This window comes from Macaca fascicularis, chromosome 6 (genome assembly GCF_037993035.2).
Source record: "Macaca fascicularis isolate 582-1 chromosome 6, T2T-MFA8v1.1".
Lineage (NCBI taxonomy): Eukaryota > Metazoa > Chordata > Mammalia > Primates > Cercopithecidae > Macaca > Macaca fascicularis.
Genome location: NC_088380.1, coordinates 9,892,361 through 9,910,620, shown reverse-complemented (window position 1 = coordinate 9,910,620; position 18,260 = coordinate 9,892,361). Strand labels below are relative to the sequence as shown.

General features: G+C 45.7%; 1 protein-coding gene, 1 long non-coding RNA gene and 1 other non-coding gene across 12 annotated transcripts in view; 1 reads left to right on the top strand and 2 right to left on the bottom strand.

Annotated features, from left to right (window-relative positions):
- Positions 1-367: 367 nt before the first annotated feature.
- On the bottom strand, positions 368-8,513 carry LOC102138282 (uncharacterized). 3 transcript variants are annotated; one of them, XR_010587298.2, is made up of 7 exons: positions 8,217-8,513; positions 5,304-5,438; positions 4,953-5,131; positions 4,273-4,376; positions 3,053-3,154; positions 2,325-2,601; positions 368-1,967 (listed from the first exon to the last, which is right to left on the bottom strand). It is a non-coding gene; the product is annotated as an uncharacterized lncRNA (long non-coding RNA). The 3 variants fall into 3 exon arrangements; XR_006699009.3 differs by lacking the exon at positions 4,273-4,376; XR_012413585.1 differs by lacking the exons at positions 4,273-4,376; positions 4,953-5,131.
- Positions 5,523-5,592, bottom strand: LOC123574290 (small nucleolar RNA SNORD123). Its single transcript, XR_006699173.1, has one exon. It is a non-coding gene; the product is annotated as a small nucleolar RNA SNORD123 (small nucleolar RNA).
- Positions 8,514-8,645: 132 nt separating the features above from the next.
- The window catches only part of SEMA5A (semaphorin 5A), a 644,602-nt gene continuing 634,987 nt past the window's right edge, over positions 8,646-18,260 (top strand). For 4 of the 8 annotated variants that reach the window (XM_065546091.2, XM_065546089.2, XM_005556585.4 and 1 more), the window contains exon 1: positions 8,646-9,095. The gene's annotated coding sequence lies outside the window, so the exon portion shown is untranslated. Of the gene's footprint in view, positions 9,364-18,260 lie in introns of all 8 variants that reach the window. The other 4 variants (XM_073993139.1, XM_065546090.2, XM_073993141.1 and 1 more) reach the window with 1 other exon arrangement.

Here is an 18,260-nt window from a genome sequence, read left to right as displayed (position 1 = left end):
GCAACTTTGGAACTGGGTAATGGGTAGAGGCTGAGTTTGGCAAAGTAGGCTAGAAAAAGCCTAGATTTCCATAAATGGACTGTCAAAGGTAAAGGCTCAGAAGAAGAGTTATAGACAGAGCCTCAGTCTTCTTGGAGATTATGTAAAAGATTGTAATCAAAATGTTGGTAGAAATATGGATGCTAAAGGTCATTTTGGTGAGGTGTCAGATGGAAATGTTCTGGAAACTGGAGGAAAGGCTATCTTTGTTATAAAGTGGCAAAGAACTTGGCCGAATTGTGTCTGCATTCTAGTGCTCCGTGGAGGGCAGAATTTAAGAGTGATATACTAGGATATTTGGTGAAAGAAATCTCTAAGCAAAGTGTTCAAGGTACTACATGGCTTTTCTTGACTGTTTATCATAAAATGCAAGAGAAGAGAAATGAATTAAAAATGAATTTACAATAAAAAGGGAAGTAGAACTTAAAGATATGGAAAATTTTCAGTCTTTCCAGGTTGTAAAGGTTCAAAGGGCATGCTCAGCCCTCTGAATAGTAATTGCAAATGAATATTCAGAGAATACCAAGGGCATGGCTAAGCAAACATAACGTTTGATATGATATTAGTGTGGCTATAAGGAAGCCAGACGCTATTTATCCGGACAATAGAAGAATGATTCCAGAGGCATTTCAATCTTTGAGGCTGCCGCTCCCATCATGATCCCAGAGTACCAGGGCCTTCAAGTCAGAAAGGTTTCAAGGGAGGGGCCCAGGGCACCTGTGGCACCTCAGGGCTCACTGCCTGCGGCCTCCTCAGATATTTGTTCTCCGCATTCTAACACAGTGCTTTTTAGCTGCTCCAGCTGGGGCTCAAGTGGGCTCAGATGTGGCTTGGGCCACCCTTCTGAAAGGTACAAGTAATAAGCCTTGGTGACATTCTTGATGTGCCAACTCTGCATTTATATAGAGTGTATGAGCTGTGGAGTCATGGCTATCTCCATGTAGATTTCAAAAGATGTCTTGGAGTGCCCAGAGCCCAGAGCACTGTCCCAAAGGTGAGATAGGTGCAGAGGGTGCCTACTAGGGTAATGACCAGCAGAGCTGTGGGGTCAGGGTTGCCCCCGAGATCCCAAACTGGTAGAGCCACCAGTGTGCAATGCCAGCCTAGGAGAGCTACAGGCACTAGACTCCAACTTGTGAGAGCTACAGCATGGGCTGTGCCCAGCAAAGCCATGGGGGTAGGGCTGGATGGACCCTTGGATGTCCAACCCTTGCCCCAGTGTGTACGGATGAACATGGACCCAAAAAAGACCATTCTCAAACCTCAAGATTTAACAGTTTGCCTTGTTGGGTTTTGGACTTCCATGGGGCCTGTGACACTTTCTTCTTGCCCATTTCTCCCTTCCTGAATGGGAATGTTATCCTATGCCTGTACCACTACCGTATTTTGGAAGCACATCACTTGTTTGATTTCATAGGCTCAGAGCTGGAGGAGTTTGCCTTAGGATGAAGTGTACCTTCAGTCTCAGCTGTATCTGATATAGATCATGTTTAAATGAGACCTTGGACTTAAGACTTTAAAGTTAATGCTGGAACACGTTAAGAATTTTGGCAATAAGTTATCAATTTTGGGATGAATTTTGTATATGAGGACATGAATTTCGAGGGGGCAGGAGAAGAATGCTATGGTTTGACTGTATCCTCCCAAAAATTCATGTTGAAAGTTAATTCTCAATCCAACAGTATTAAGAGGTGGGGCCTTTCGGAGGTGATTAGGCTGTAAGGGCTGTGATCTCATAAGTGGGATTAGCGGCTTGTAAAAGGGCTGGAGGGAATTAGCTGGGCCCTTTTCTCCATCCAGCTCTTCAGCCATGTGTGGACACAGTGGTCCTCTCCTCCAGAGGACGCAGAAACGAGGCACCATCTTGGAAGCAGAGACTCTGCCTTCACCTGCTGGTGCCTTGATCTTGAACTTTCCAGCCTCCAGAACTGTGATAAATAAATTGCAATTGTTTAGATGTTACTGAGAATTAAGGCGTTTTGTTATAGCAGCCTGAAATGGACTATGACAGTATCTATTGCTATTCATTTGCAATTACTATTACTATCCTTGATACTTTAACAAGTGTGTTTGAATTAAATTCCAAAGTTAATCACCATTTCCACCCTTTTCTGGAGTCTTACTCTCATCCTTTATCTTTCCCACTTTCTTGCTGGTCTCTATTCTTCCTTCAACTCTCATCTCAAATGCTACTTTTTCAGTGATGCCTCTCCCATTCCCCAGACTAAACCAGACACCCATATATTTGTCCTTCATAGCATGTATCAGGGTTTAGAATTACATACTTGTGGGTTCCATAACTCAGTAAGCTGTAACTCGGTAAGCTGTAACTTCTGAAAGGGCAGGGATCGCCTCTGTGTGTCTTTTCATTCTCTTTTGAATGTGCAGCCGTACGTCTGGCACATGGTGTGCAACAAGCTTGGTTGCAGATGGGAAAGCTGGGTGGGAGAAAGGAGGAGGGGCACTGGCTGCATAGGCCGCAATGTTGAGGGATGAAGCTTCAGGGCTGCCAGACCTGGAGGAACTGAATTCCCTCTATCAGTAAGGAATCACATTCTCCTGCTAAAAACAGAACAGAAACAATGATGGCTAAAGCAAAACAGAAAGTTCTTTCTTTCTCAGGTCATGAAGTCTGGGGTTAGGTAATTCAGGACTGAGGCAGGGGCTCTATGGAGTCACAAGGGATTTAGGCTACTTTTTACACCATTATCCTTGGCTCATAACTTATATCCTCAAGAGTCTAAACTGGTGCCTGGCATTTCATTTTTTGTTTGTTTGTTTTGGGACAGAGTCTCCCTCTGTCACCCAGGCTAGAGTGCAGTGGCATGATCTTGGCTCATTGCAACCTCCTCCTCCCTGGTTCAAGAGATTCTCCTGCCTCAGCCTCCCGAGCAGCTAGGACTACAGGTGCGTGTCACCATGCCTGGCTAATTTTTGTATTTTTAGTAGAGATGGGGTTTCACCATGTTGGTCAGGCTGGTCCCAAACTCCTGACCTCAGGTGATCTACCCACCTCGACCTCCCAAAGTGCTGGGATTACAGGCATGAGCCATTGCACCCAACAAGTGCCTGGTATTTCCACCATCACAATCAACTTCCAGGTGGGAATCCAGACCTAGGAGAGAAGGACAGGAAAGATCATGCCCATTTAGTTGTCTGCTCCCTTTTACAAAGCCTGTCTTAGAATCCTACTCCACTTACATCTTATGGGTTATGGCTGAGTTCTATGGCCTCACCTAGCTGCAAGGGAGATTTTTTTTTTAAAGCCAAGTGGTTTCCAATTCAAATAAAATCAGGTCTGTGTTATTAAGGGTAATGATGATAACGATGTGTGTGTGAGGGGTGGGTGTGATGCTGCTGACTGGGGAATGATCACTGGAACTGGAGTCAGGGAGACAATAAGAGGAGGTGTTGGTATTTTGGGTGAGAGACACTGACACTGTGAATTATGGCAACGAGACTGGAATGGAAAGGAGGGTCTGAAACAGCACTTGCTGGAGGGCCCACTGGATCCTTGATGGCTCTTCTTTCTACGGATTTGCTTCAGGAGACATTTTACTTTTGGATTTAATTTCACTTAATAAACCATCTTTTCATTAACTCAAGGTTATTTTGAGTTAATCTCTCTGGTAAATAATGAAATAAACTAAGGCAGAGCAATCTGTGCTTCTAAATCTAAGCAGGATGAATATTATTTTTGAAAACATATTTCCAAAGGTACTTATTTTTCCCCAAAGCTCTATTTTCAAAGGCAGAGGAACAGAGAGGACATTGATTAATAAGTATAAAACATATCTTTTAAAAAAAATGTATAGCCATTCTTTGCTTATAGACATTCAAGATATATACAAGACTCAATGTCAGAAAATAACAGCCTGGAAACCATCCCGAGGCTTTATCTCCATGCCACAAGCTATCTGTATTTTCTTCAGATAGTCCAAAAATCTTTTAAACTTAGCATTTTCTTTTTCTTCTCCCCAGACCATACTTATAAAAGATGACTTGGGCTTTTTCGACACACCAATTTTGTTTAAGCAAATTGAGTTGCTAGACAATATAGCCAGAAATTTAACCAAGAGGACAAGGCAAAACACTTTCAGACTTCTAGAATCCTTTAATTTTCTGCACACATAGCTGAAGTAAAGCACAGTATCTTATTAAAAGGCCCGTACTGAAAGAAGAATCAGTAAACTCTTCTTAAGAAAAAAAATAAACAGGGAAAACGACACCTACCCTCCCCCAGCTGCTCCTGCGAGTCAGCACGTCTTGTTAATTGTGTGGTCTGCTTGTTGTATCCTTGAGTCATTGCTTTACCCAGGCTGCTTCCTTGAACATGGCTGTGAGGTGCGGAAATGTGGTTCTTCCGTGAGAAATGGGTTCCACAGAGCTCAAAGATGAGCCGAGTTTGCCTGGGTTAGGTGAGGTCCAGGTCATGCTGTGCCAACCTCTGGGAACATATGGCAGTGGCAAAGTGCAACCCTCTGACCAGACATGGGCTGTGTGAGGCAGGCCTTGGTGGACTTGAGTAGAAGCTCAGACTGCAGAGCCGGGCACATGATGGGGTCCCAGGCTGTGCCTGGAGGAGCAGACTGACGTGGCCCTTGAGTTTAAGGGCCAGGAAACTGCATGTGCTATGCACATTTGTGCTCACTCTCATCTGCGCCTCAAGTATTTTCTATCTGTCTAAGGTTCTGGGTGGCTCTTTTTAAATAAAACTAGTCTGCTTAACTTTGCCAATAGAGTGGGCTGCTACACTAAAGAGGAATGCGTGTTTCTCAGGGTAAGAGAACCCTAAAGACCTAAAGAAAATGCAAGTGTAGGGGCTATTTCCCTTAAATCTCCCCACTTGTAGATTCCTAATCCATCAAAAGAATCTGACAAAAGAAACCTGTTTGGGTGCAACCCAGCCTCACCTGTACCCATAATCATGTTTTCCCAATACTTTGAAGTAGGTGAGCAATAAAGCAGCACTAGGCAGTCTTAGTGAGACATCAAACTTCACATCTTTGTATCAATGTTTAGCATTAGGAAAAAGACCGATGGGACTGATCAGACAATCTTTTCGTTTCTTCAGTTCTTAAATGTCACGGATCTAAAAGAATGAAGACAGGTAAAAAGAGAACACTCATGGAGGATGATTGTAATGTGTCTCATTGGCAGGAAAATCCAGTTAAGATGTAAATGTCAAGAGGCCACGATTTCTGGATTGAGGTTTTTTCTATAATTTTAATACAATCTTACCACATCTTAAATACCACAGATACCTGGCTTTCCTTGAAGGTCACTCATGGCCCACAGTCATGTCCTGATTTCTTCCAGGTGATGTTCTTTCCAGAAAGCCCCCTCCCTGTTCCTCTGGTCTGAGATGGCAGCTTAGGGATGTGGCTGAAATTCAAGCACTAGGGAGGGAAGTAAAGACAAGACAAAATTGGTCAATTAGTACAGAAATGTAAGTGATCTTTCATAGTTCCGAACAAAAGTGAGGTGAATCAGGAAATGGATGGCGTTTTTCAAGTCACATGAATCAGCGCCCCAGAATTCATCATTTTCACCAAGTGTTTTGTTGGTTTCCTCATTCTTTCACATTGTGTGCATGGCTCACCTAAAACAGTTTGGGGAAAGCTGTATTTTATTTTGAAAAGAAGAGAACTAAATATTTTTGTTTGTTTGTTTAAAAATGATCATCCTTAGTTTTATGTGATGAGAAGCAGCGTAATTCAGAGAGCTTTCTAGCAAGTAAGACCTTTACAAAGAAAAAAAAAAGAAAAATTTTGTTTAGAAAAAAGAAATACTTGTATATACTTCAAAATGACTTTGTTTATGGAAAGCCTGCTTATATGTTGGGGGCTGGGTGAGTATTTTACACAGATTACTGTCTTTCTCCTTTCAAGCAGACAACTGACATCCCCCTGCCAGGCTGGTGTGTCTAAGCTCCTGGTGAAGACACTGTAGCTGAGAAAAGGTAAAGAACTTTCCCCATGTTGGCCGGGTGTGGTGGCTCACGCCCGTAATCCCAGCACTCTGGGAGGCCGAGGCGGGCAGGTCACGAGGTCAGGAGATCCAGACCATCCTGGCCAACCTGGTGAAACCCTGTCTCTACTAAAAATACAAAAAAAAAAAAAAAAAAAAAAAAGCCCGGAGTGGTGGCGGGTGCCTGTAGTCCCAGCTATTCAGGAGGCTGAGGCAGGAGAATGGCGTGAACCCGGGAGGCGGAGCTTGCAGTGAGCCGAGATCGCGCCACTGCACTCCAGTCTGGGCGACAGAGCAAGACTCCGTCTCAAAAAAATAAATAAATAAAAAGAACTTTCCCCAGGTTAAAACTCAAAATTACATCCTCAATTTAGATCCATTTCACTTTAAACAAAGGATGCACTCTAAATTATAATTTGGTTTATTTACCTGCTTATTAGCAATTATTTTGTAATTATCACTAAAATATACATCTTTTAACAGAGCATTGGTGCAGCCTGTAAACAGCAAAACTGAATTCAACTCTCCCCCTGCATACACACAAAATTACAGAATTTATCCAGTTAAGTGTTATGTTATCAGACCTACTGGGTTATGCTGTAGAAAGCTATCTTCTTCCCACTGCTTAGCTCTATATGCCAAGAATTTTTTCTTTTTCTTTTTCTTTTAAAGTATTAACTGCAATGTTCAGAGGCAAGAAGAGGATTAGCTGAATACATTGGGTTCTAATTTCTGTCTCCTTCACCCTGGCCACATAGGCTCCACAGGTCCATGCAAAGGCTGCAGAATCCAAGCAGAAGGCAGCTTCCTCCCTACATCTTCCCCTCTAGAAGCAGCCAGGCAAGACCTTGGCCTGCCTCTGCCTCACAGGGAGGCTCCTAGGCCTCTGTGCCACGTAGGCAAGAGAATCGGAATGTCTGGAATGGAACTAGTGTCCTAAGTGCCAAGCAAGGGAAGGGAGAACGGTTAAGCTTTTCGTTCAGGTCCCCAGGAGCCTGCAGCTGCCACATAGCAGGCCAGGAGCCCCCGCCACAACCCAGGGAGAAATGCTTGCCAAGGAGGCCTGCCGGCTACTGACACTTCCTCCCAGAGGCCTTAAAGGAAATCCCAGTAAGGGCTGAGTACCCAAGACAGCCAGATCACACGTGCCAGAAACTGAGCATTTGGGGATGGGCTGGGCTTTCATAGAAACCTTCGGAACTGCTTTCACTTAACTCTTTTATTAAAAAAAAAAGTTCTAGAAAATAGACACATCGATGGCAATTTGTATTTCCATTGTCCTCTCAGGTCTGCATGGCTACTGTGCGAGAGCTATGACACCCTGCAGCCTGCAACAGCTTCTTTGTTTTATTGATGAGCTCAGTGGAACCCTTATGGACGCGCTGGACCATGCCCAGGACCAGCGAGGCCCATCCATAACCCACCACCGGCTGGAAGGGCGCTGGTGTGAACACGGGTCCTTACCGGGTCCCTACCTCACTGCGGTTAGGAGAGGGCAATTCACGCGTTTCTTCATGCAGGGACCTTCAAGCCTCCCTCTGAGGTGCAGATGGAGAAAAAAGGGCCCAGAGATACTGTCCCGTACCCCCATCCAGCGGGAAAGGGCCACTCAAGGCCAGTCAGGACTCCGCACCCAAGTTTTATACCTTATACTCCTATAACTTTACCATTTGCTCTTTTCGCGAGGCTGACAACCTCCCTCTCTCCCCCACCGCCTGCTTCAGAAGCTGAAAACCTGCAACAAAGTATCCAATTACACACGTCTTCAAAGGTACTTTACTCGCTTTCCAACTAGAAACTTTTCACCTGAGTACTTAGTAAGGCCCAAAGATCCTGCAAAAGAGCAACAAGGAATATTCGGCTCAGAATTGGACGAATGACTTTGACCATACGGGACTTCTCTCTTAACGCTCAGCGTGGCTACCTGGGGACCCCTCCACCTGCCTCCTTGATTCGTCAGATTTGTTCATTTCCTGGACTTCAACCTTCTGAAATCGACCCAAACTAGCCGGGAGGCTCACCCCCAAAGGGCTCCTCCAAGAACCCGCAACGACTGACTCTCTCGTCTTCTTTAAGGAGTTTCACTCTCAGAACGGATGAGGGTGTCACACAGAAAGAACAAAATCACAAAGTTCGAGTTCCGGAGGACCAGACGGCCCCTGCCCCCCAAACCCAGGGCCAGATTCAGCCGAGGGAAGAGCACGTACCTGGAGCCGAGGCCGGCAGAGCGGCATCGCCACGTCTCAGGTCTCGGCCGGCGCCCCGCTCCGGGGTGCAGCCACGTCTGAGGCGGGACAGCGGGCGGGGGAGCCGCAGAGGGACCCAGTGAGACGGGGAAGGGAGCCCCCAAAAGTCAGCGCTCGGCCGCACTCGCACTGGGGAAGCAGGAATGGAACTCTGGGGTGCAGCGGGGCTCCCGGGAGCGAAGGTGGGGGTCCCGTACCGGGAAGGGGCGGGGCTCAGGGAGGTCAGGCGCGGGTGCGGCGCTGGAGTTTCACCCCGGCAGGGAGGAGGAGGAGGAGGAGGAGGAGGAGGCGCGGCGGCGGGGGCGGGGCGGGGGCGGGGCGGGGGCGGGCCCAGGAGGCCCAGCGCTCCCCGCCCCGCGCTCTCCGCGCCCGCTCGCCCCGCGCGGATCTACTCGCCGGGAAGGCGGCGCCGGTGGCGGCTGCTCTCGCTGCGCCCGCTCCCGAGCGCTGCTTTCCCGCCGCGGGTGGGCTTCGCAGCCCCTGGCCCGCTGCAGCCCCGGCCCTCCACCTTCCCTTTGCAGGGGAGGCCCGGCCAGTGTGACTTATCCCGGGGCGCTCCCCTCTCCCACCCGCGACTGCCCTGCGGAGCTGTCTCAGAAACCCAACTTTGCCACTTCGCGGGTCGTCTCTGCTGGGCGCGAACCTGCCCACCCACCGGTTGGCTACGCGCTCGGGGACTGCTCTCGTGGCCCCCAAGCGGGTGCCCCCATTCTGGAGCGCAGCGAGTAGGGGGCGGCTGCAGCTGCTGCTTCCACTTCCCTAGCCAGGTGCTGAAGAGGATCCTCGGAGCCGCTCTGGCCCCAGGCACTGGATGACTGGCACCAGCGCGCCCCGCACCTGGTGAGCGACCCCCGCCCGATCCCTGCGTGGCCTTGGCCGGAGCCCCTGACCGCGCCGCGCCGCGCCGCGCCGCTGGCCGGTACCGGGAGACTGCAGCCGTCGGCTGGTGGGTGGTGCCGATCTCGGGTGGGATCCATCAGCAAGCACCTGGGCGGGGGTTCCGCGTACAGGATTAGGACCACCGTCAGTCCGGGGGCGCCCACAGTTGAGCTAGTGCACGGGTTGGAAGTTTGTGTACCCGCCTGTGCCGAGGTCTGAGCATGGAGAGGTAAGGAGCCGGAGCGTCGCGGTGGGCGAGACGTGACCCCTGCCCAACACCCGGAAAGGTGCGCACACTGGTCTGTGTTCGCACCCGCGCGCCTCCAGGCTCCCACTGCCGGGAGCCGGGGGCGGGGGACACGGAGGTCGGGACTTGGCGGTCCGCGAGCCGCTACCTCGCAGCCTCGCCGGCTTGGGCAGGTTTTCCTGCTTTCCTTACAGGGGAACCGGGAGGCGGTGGGACTTGGGCTCAACTCCGCCAAGCGCCTTGGTTAATGAAAGATACTAAAGCGGGGTGCAGAGGCCTGGGGAACCACCAGCCAGGTGGGCTGCAGCTAGGCAAGCGCCTTTCCCCAGGTATCCCTCCGGTGCTCCACGGATTTTTACAAACCCTGGCTCAGGGTTTTGGGCCCCAGAGGGAACGGTTTTTCCCAAGATGTGCGTGGGAACAGTCGTGGAGGAGTGATTCCCGCGGCTCGCTACCCGCGGCGCCCGGTGCCTGGCTTGGCGTGGTCACATCCTGGTTCCCTGGGCTTTGGCGGGAAGCGCCTTCACCTCCTAGCCCTTTGCTTGCTTTGTACCTGGACGCCGCGGCCAGAGTTGGGATTTAACTTTCCTGCGCCTGCGGCGTCCTCGGGATTCCCGGCAGGGGGCGCTGCGAGCGAGCGCTCTGAGGACCAGGCGCCACAGGCAGTTGCTGGGTCCTGGGCGAGTGGGCGGGAGTCCCAGGCAACAAACAGCAGAACCAGGCAGATCTTGTAGTAATTTCATTTTGGGGGCCGGGGGTTGGGGGAGCTGATCCGGTGGCTATGGAGAGCTGTCAGCCTTGCTAGAAGAGGGGACAGGAAAGGTGGCGGCCAGACCTAAGTGCTCTAACTAGAAAGGTCTCTTCCAGAGAAGAAGATCCCTGTAAACTCTTCCTTGTCTGGACATCTGTCTTCCTTGTGACTGTTGCATTTACTCAGAAAGAAATCGAAATTGAGGGAAGATAGCGTGAGCTTTGTTTCATACCGTTCTGCTTTTTAGGGGTACTTTAGTTAACACATCAGGAGTCACAAATGATTGTTCTAGTTCGTTTTGAAGAAAGACAAGTTTTACGTCTAGCTTACCCAGAAGAGCTCTATCCTAATGGCTGAGTTTGGAATCAGCAGATATGTTATTAATTATAGAGGTAGTCTGTTCATAAGGAGACAGAAACACAAAACCAGACTTTAATAAGAAAGATTTTTCAATACCTAATTAGGATTGCTAAATTTGTTGCTAATTAATGCCAGTTTCATTATTTTAGAGAGTGTAATGTTTATCCTGACCACTTTATACAGTTTCAGTTAAGGCGGATAATACCTTTAAGTTATGTATAACTGAAATAACTTTCTTGTCTGTGCCTGTATTTACACCAAAAGAAACATGGATTTTTTTCCCTTCCAAAAGATTTCTTTTTCTATGTTTGTTTTTCATGAAAAAACAGCCCTAAGTGTAATTGTTTGGTTCACTTGAAACACAGATGTTTTTTTCCTTGAGTTTCTTTCTTTTAAAAACTTTGGTTATAGAAGCTTGCTCATCCACATTGCTCCGTGAGGTCACGCTAAGCATTTGTATACACATTGAAGCATGGGGGTGACAAACTGACATCTATTTTTATGTGCTTTTAGCCAATATGTACTTTTATTAACAGGGAGAAGACAGATGATGCTAATCATTTGATGTCTTTTGTGAATTGCACTAACTCATTTGGTTGTTGTAATGTCAAACAGCTGCGAGATCCCTGCTGAGAGCAAAGGCTTTGGTCTCCTGGGTGGTAAAGCTTGTCTCTGTCCAAAAGAAATTTTTGAGATGTTCAGAATTTGGTTAAAATAAGCCTGTGTTCTTCACTGCCGTTTCCCTTTACAATGATTTCATCACGTGTCTTGCGAGAATGAAACACAGAAACTTACAGCACCGAGGCTGTTAAAACGTATTGACCACGAGACCAAAATAAATACAAACACATTTATCCAAACTTCTGCATAAATTTTAGAGAGTCAGGTGCCTTCTGAAGCCTCATCCGTGGATTTGCAGTAAGAAATTTAGTTCCAGAGTCATGTTAGCCTCTTGCTGAAGGACAAATGTTACAACCAACAAGCCTTTCTCTGTGCTGTGTGCTAGGGGCCCAAAATAACAGATGCCAGCTCTTTGGGGACGATGTCAGACGCTCCTGATGTTAGAGAGAGCTGCGTATCTGAATCGTGACACGGTTTTACTTAACTTGGTGATGAGTTTGAAGAGTTTCCAATGATTTCTTTTTTGGTCATAAAGTCATTGAAACTGAGTCTTTTCTTTTGATACAGGAAGATGTGGAGGAGGGGCAGAAAACCTTTGCTAAATGTCCAGCCAAAAGTATAAAGGCATTGTATTATGTAGACAAGTAATCATGAACTCTACAATTAACTAACATCAAAAACTCATCCCAATGAAGAGGTTTGAGTTACAAAGCAGATGGTGTGCAAGACAGAACAAATGAATTTATAATATATCCCAGTCAAGGAATCCATTTTCATAGTAGTATATGTACAACTATTTGAGTACAGCAGCCCTACATCCTGCAATAAATCCTCCATAATTCTTGATTCTAAAATTGTACCAATTTTGTATTTTAAACTGTTTCTGCAATTGTTGCTATAGTTACCCAGACAAATTGCTTGGGGTATAATTATACCAAGGTGACAAGTTTTTATGTGTTAAATAATATTTAAAATGTAAATTATGATGTCTAACAAATTGAGTTACAATTCAGTACAAAGTGTCTAAAGTGAAACCTTGTACGTTTCTGCTCACCTGCATCTACTTGCAAATTTATATCAAGAAAGTTAATTGTTTTCTTGAATCATAAAATGAACATCTATAAGTACTTTCAGTTGTCTTGAGTACAGTTGACAACATAGATAATTTCACATATGTTCTCAGCAACTTTTTAAAATTGAGATGCAGAAGTTTGGTTGAAAATTAGGTTTTTATCACTCTGCTGCCCTGCAGAGATGATCTGTTATAGATAGGGGGCAATCTCCTGTTTCCAATTCCTGTATAGATTGGGAGCAACTTGGGGATAAATTCAGCGGGTGAGATGTGGTTGCTGGGAAGCACTTTGGAGAAACAGATGTGGGTATGCTTGGTAAATATACAGCATATTTTTCAGATGAACTTTTAAAGAATTGGTTATCCAGATATACAAAATCAATTTCTGATAGGGAGAAAAGAAGAAAAAGCAAAATTAAAGTAAGCTAGAATAGACATAGACAAACTTTTCAATATAAATGAGACTACTCAAAACTTGCTTTGATTCAAAATTGAAGCCAAATAGAACAAAACAAATGAAAACTTGATCCAAGAGAAGGTATTGGATAATAGGTAATTTATTTCAACATACGAGTATTGACACAATCTTTGCCAACTAAAAGACTGTATAGCTAAGAAAACCTGGCTGTCCATTTCACAGAGTATTTTGAAGCCAGGCAACTTCAAAAACAAGTCATATTTCACCTTGTGCGTGAAATGTAAAAAAAAAAGGGTAACCCAACAGTGGGCTCAAGAACACAGAAAATTTTCCCAAAGGAATTGCTGTTGTCATCTTCTTTCTTCTCCTTCTTTTTTGGTCCAAGATTAATGGTGGTTTGACAAGAGCAAAGACAAGCACACTTTATTTCCCTTTCCTATATTTTAAAATGTACTGACATAGTATTGTTGTATTTGGAAAAAATAAAATCATTCTATTTTTAAACTCTTTTTTTCCTTATTGGTTTCCTAGAATTGGTTTCCTGATTACCACTTGAGAAAAAAAAACTATTTTAAAAGAATAATTTTTTTAGAGGATGAATTTCTTTTGTTATCGAAAGGTCATGAGCCCACTAATCTTTTATCTTCCCATCGTCCACCCATTATTTGTCACTGAATTTCTGTAGAATTGGCTAACCTAGGGTTCATGTAGAATAATGAAGGAGTATACACAGGAAAAATGTTATTTTATGTTACATTTTTATGTACAATTGAGTAAATCATACTACTGCAATAGGTAATTCAATGACAGATATGTATGATAAATAACCAGTAGAGTGATTCTATCAGAAGCCAACTCTATTGGAGAAATAATGCTGTATTTGCTGAGATGTGAAATTAAATAAGTTATAGGCGAGTGACAATCAGGATAGCACAAGGACAAATTGTTCACAGAAAATCGAGCCTCTTTCAATCAGTTCAAATCCACCCAATGTTTGGCAACGATGTATGATGTACCCATGGAAAGAAAAACAGTGTCAAGGAAAGCAACTAAGAAAAAAAAATTGCTAAGCAGTTTCCTGTGATCTGTCTGCAAAATCATAAAACCGAAACTTCTATTCTCCTGAATCACAGGAGAGATGGCATTCCTCGCAAACCGACTTCAAAGAACATTCCACACAGAGAGCTTTTCTTCCTGTAAAAACAAAACAAAACAACAAAACAAAACTGGAGATGTGACACATCTTGCAGAAGGCCCCCAAAGCTGTTCTGAGCCAGCTACCAAGGCAGCTGACTCCTGCCGGTGCCCCCAGACCTGCTGTGGAAAGAGAACACGTCGGAGGCCAGGGACATTTGTGGTTAGGCATCCTGTAACCAAATGGATTTTAGAATCACAGCTGGCTTCTGTGACTCCTTTTACAGGACTGAGATTTAGGTTTGTTGTAAAACTACTGATTTTCTTTCTTTTTTTTTTTTTTCTTTGTTTGGAGACAGAGTCTTGCTCTGTCACCCTGGCTGGGGTGCAGTGGCATGATCTCGGCTCACTGCAACCTCTACCTCCTAGGTTTAAGCAATCCTTATGCCTCATCCTCCCGAGTAGCTGGGATTACAGGTACGTGTCACCACACCTGACTAATTTTTTATATTTTTGGTAGAAACTCCTGACCTCGAGTGATCCACCCTTCTTGGCCTCCCAAAATGCTGGGATTACAGGCGTGAGCCACCGTGCCCGGCCTGATTTTCAAGTTAAGAACACTGTTTGTAAGTGGCGGCATAAAGGAAAAATAATTGCTCAGGATGCTAAACTTCTTTGTGTAGCAGATATTATAATGAAGCCATTGTTCATATGGGTTGACGAGTGAATATAAACTAAGTATGTTTGTCATATAAATTCCTAACTCTGGACTTGACTTTAGAAGAAAGTTAGTATTGTAGGAGAGCTGGGTGGAATGATGAGCAGAAGCCCATGGTTTAATAAAGATGCTTGCCTGACTGGGCAGGGCCGTGGGAGAAGCCTCCTCGTTGAATTAGGTACTCGCTGGCAGTGGGGGATCCTGAGGGGACGACTCTCCTGCTGTGCCGGAGAGATGCCAGCTGGGGTGGACGGATTCATGGCCAGAGAATGGGTGGTGTGGGTGGGACTGGTTGACAGAGTGTAACTGTACCTTTGTGACTCATGGAATTGGGCAAAAGCTCTGTGAGGACCCTGAACACAGCGGTTGGACCATCCAGATGGCCTCGAAGATGACCAACGGCCAGGGGTGGGTCAGAATCCCACATCCGTGTCAGCTCGATGGCTGCTCACCGAACCCTGTCTTCAAGATGAGGAAAAGCGGAGGTGAAGACAGTGAGGAGGGAGGATTTCTCTTCAAGAATGGCCAGCAATGTGCTCGATTACAAAGGAAGGGCCTCAAAATGGTCATTCAGAACACACTGCGTGAACAAGGATCTGGAGAACCATCTGAGGGAAGAAGACAGATGCCCGGGAATTTGCATGCAGTGACAGACCATGCCTGCTAAGTCAGGGTCTGCAGCTTCTCGCATTGGTGCTGCTCGCCTTCAGATGGGTCTGTGTGCCTGAGACCTGCTGTGGGGGTGGAATCTTCAGTTGCAGGAGGGATATGCACCCGAGGCTGGGAACTAGGGAGAGTCCTGTGTGATCCTGGCTCTGGGACCAGTCTTCACTGCTGCCACAGTCCCTCCTTTCTGCCTCCAGCCCCATCCACCTTGTGGCTAGCCTCCTGGCCTTTGCCTGTCTTCTCCTACTTGGAATGCTTTCTGACCACTTTCCCAGAAGGCTCACTGCTACCAAGTCCTGCTGCCTTGAGATCTTTGTTCAAGCATCCCCCCTTCAGAAAGGTGCTCCAAATAGCATGGAAAATACCCCTGCCCCCCATTTTCTCTCTTCCTTTAGACTCTTCTTTTTCTCTCCGTATCTTTTTTTTTTTTTTTGAGACGGAGTCTCGCTCTGTTGCCCAGACTGGAGTGCAGTGGTGTGATCTCAGCTCACTGCAACCTCCACCTCCTGGGTTCACGCCATTCTCCTGCCTCAGCCTCCCGAGTAGCTGGGACTACAGGCGCCCACCACCATGCCTGGCTAATTGTGTGTTTGTGTGTTTTTTTTTTTTTTTTTGTATTTTTAGTAGAGATGGGGTTTCACCATGTTAGCCAGGATGGTCTCGATCTCCTGACTCGTGATCCGCCCGCCTCGGCCTCCCGAAGTGCTGGGATTACAGGCGTGAGCCACTGTGCCCAGCCTTCTCTCCATATCATTTTGCACAACTCCACACACTGCCTTTATTTCTTAAAGTCTTTCACAGATACAGAATGTCAGCTTAGGAGACCATGAGACTGTTTTGTTCATTAGCTGTGTTGTCAATGGTGCCTAGAACAGTGCCTGGCATGCAGAAGGCTCTCGGGCCATCTTGGGTGAGTGACTGAATCAACAAATACCCTTAGATACTATTGTATATAGTATCAACTGCAATAGAGTCTACTGAGAGAAAGAACTAAGGCTTAAACAAGACTTTTGGGGGCTCACTGTGGACTCTAAAACTACTTATATTCTTTATTTGGAGAAAAATGTTCCAAATGCCTCCAAACTGATTTATTAGCGCAGTCTTGAAATACAAATGTCTTTGTAAACTGGCAGGTGCAGGGGTGGGACAGGGACTGCATGTTTCCTATTTCCTAATACACGACGATTTGCACAGTAAGTTAGTACTTGTTAAATGAATTGATGACCTTGCATGACATGGAGATTAGCATAAATATAATTTCTGTGTACAGATTGAATATTCCTAGTAAAAAAATCGCAATTCCACAATGCTTCAAAATCTGAAACTTTCTGAGCACCAACGTGACCCTAAAAATGCTGATATATATAAGGCAAATATTCCAAAATCTGAGAAAAATCCCAAATCTGAAATACTTCCGGTCCCAAGCTTTTTGGGTAAGGGATACTTAACCTGTATTAAAACATAGAAAAATTGAAATTCAGGGATGTTCTTATTTAAAACAGCACCCTCCCCTCCAAGCACACAAATTCCGGGGAACATATTGGATCCTTATTACATATGTTTACATATTACAGAGATTTTAGACATCCTAGAATATTTTTAAAATATGGCAGGCTTTTTATTATAATTCCGAGATTAGGCTAATAAGCCTAGTCATGTAGTTGGATTTATAGATTTAATAAGTTAAAACAGAAGAATGGGTAAACAAAATGTGGTCTATCCCTACAATGGGCTACTATTCAGCAATAAAACAAATGAACTCTTGATATATGCTGCAATATGTGTGAACCTCAAAACCTTACGCCAAGTGAAGGAAGCCGGTTACTGAAGACCACACACCATGTATTTCCATTTATAGAGATGCCCAGAAAAGGCAAACCCATAAAGATGGCAGGCAGGTTAGCGGTTGCCTGGGGCTAGCAGTGGGAACTGGGCGTGACAGCAGATGGGCAGCCCAGGCCTTTTGGGCCTGATAGAAATGGTAAGAAATTGGATTGTGGAGATTGTCGTACAACTCTGTACATGTACTAAAAATCATTAAATTGTACACTTACAATGAGTACATTTTACGGCATGTAACATATACCTCAATAAAACTAGTTTTAAAAAAAATTCTGGACATCATCCCTAAAATTAGAGTCAATTAAACTGCCAGTGGCCTAAATACGAGTCCTGCTGTGTCTACTGGGAAAGGTATTCTGCGTTTCCATTACTTTTACAAAGCTTAGCGCCAGGGCTAGTGGGTGCTGGGATGAGCACATTTCTTTGATACGGAGGCACTTTCTTCCTGGGAAGTCTATCTGAGCTGTGATCTCTATTATGAAAACAAGCAAACTTAGGTTGTTTCCGGGTGAGACAATATAACCAGATTAAATCAGTTAAACTCATCAGCCAGCCTTGCTGCTGAATGTTGGGTGTACCCCAATTCCCAGTCGTTGTTTAGAGGATACCCCTCTGCCCATTTTATCATTTCATGTGCATAGCTCAGGGGGAACATCTTTGACAACACAGAATCTCGTGGTCTCATTAGAGCTACAGAGTCTGGGACTCCTAGCATCATTCTGTTCAACAAACGAGGTTGCTGTCCTTTGATGGGGGAGAAGCTCCCAATGCCTGCTTTGTGTCCTTGTACACTCTCTTAGCAAGACCTTCGCTTCAGCTGGAGAGGCAGGTAACTTCTGACATCCAGAACCAGTGGCAGAATGCAGATTTTTAAATGCCCAGAGCCTAAGTATTTAAAGATGAGTGTTTCCGCCCCCGCCCCCCAACCTTAGAAAGAGAAGAATCAAATAATTGCTTCTAGCTCTTCTGATTCTGCTTTGGCACATTTTGCAGTTAAAATGCAAAGCTGAATGTAGGTTTTGGGTAGAGATACATACAAATTGCCTCTCATTTCCTTCCTCTTCCACTGTTTTCTCTGGGTAGAAGTGAGTGTCTTTAGCTCTCCCACCTTGTTTACTGCACCTTCCATCTGTTTAGTGTGTTAAAATCCTCTCTGCCTCCTGCCACAGGCTTCCTCAGTTCTCTTGTGGGCACCTTGCTTTCCCCACACCAGTTGGTTTCCACACAGTGGCTTTCCATGGGAGTGTTTACTTTGGCACAGGTGGTCCACGGTCCAGATACATCCAGCATGGCTTTT